Source organism: Tupaia chinensis, unplaced genomic scaffold (genome assembly GCF_000334495.1).
Source record: "Tupaia chinensis unplaced genomic scaffold, TupChi_1.0 Scaffold146445_1, whole genome shotgun sequence".
Taxonomy (NCBI): Eukaryota; Metazoa; Chordata; class Mammalia; order Scandentia; family Tupaiidae; genus Tupaia; species Tupaia belangeri.
In genome coordinates, this window is record NW_006206301.1 from 2,916,922 (window position 1) to 2,917,269 (window position 348).

Sequence of the window (348 nt, forward strand, 5' to 3'; positions counted from 1 at the left end):
ATCCATGTCAGAATGTTAGCCACATCTGAATATGTACATCAAGATACTGATAAACTTTTAGATATGAAGGGGAAGGTGGAGATTGCTGTCCTATTTTCCCAGTGAGTTTCCCTCGGATGGTAGAAAGCATATGCAGTTCAATATACCAACTGGGGTTTCAAAATGCTAGCATGATTACAACACATAACAGCAATATGCAAAATGATAAAATAGGAAATAAATGAGTAACTTCATACCATAAAAATAAAACAAGGCACTTTCAATAACTGTACACAAAGCTGAAATAAACATAGACTTTTTTTTCATAAAGCTGACTCACAGACCTTAGGAGACTTCTGTAAAAAGGGA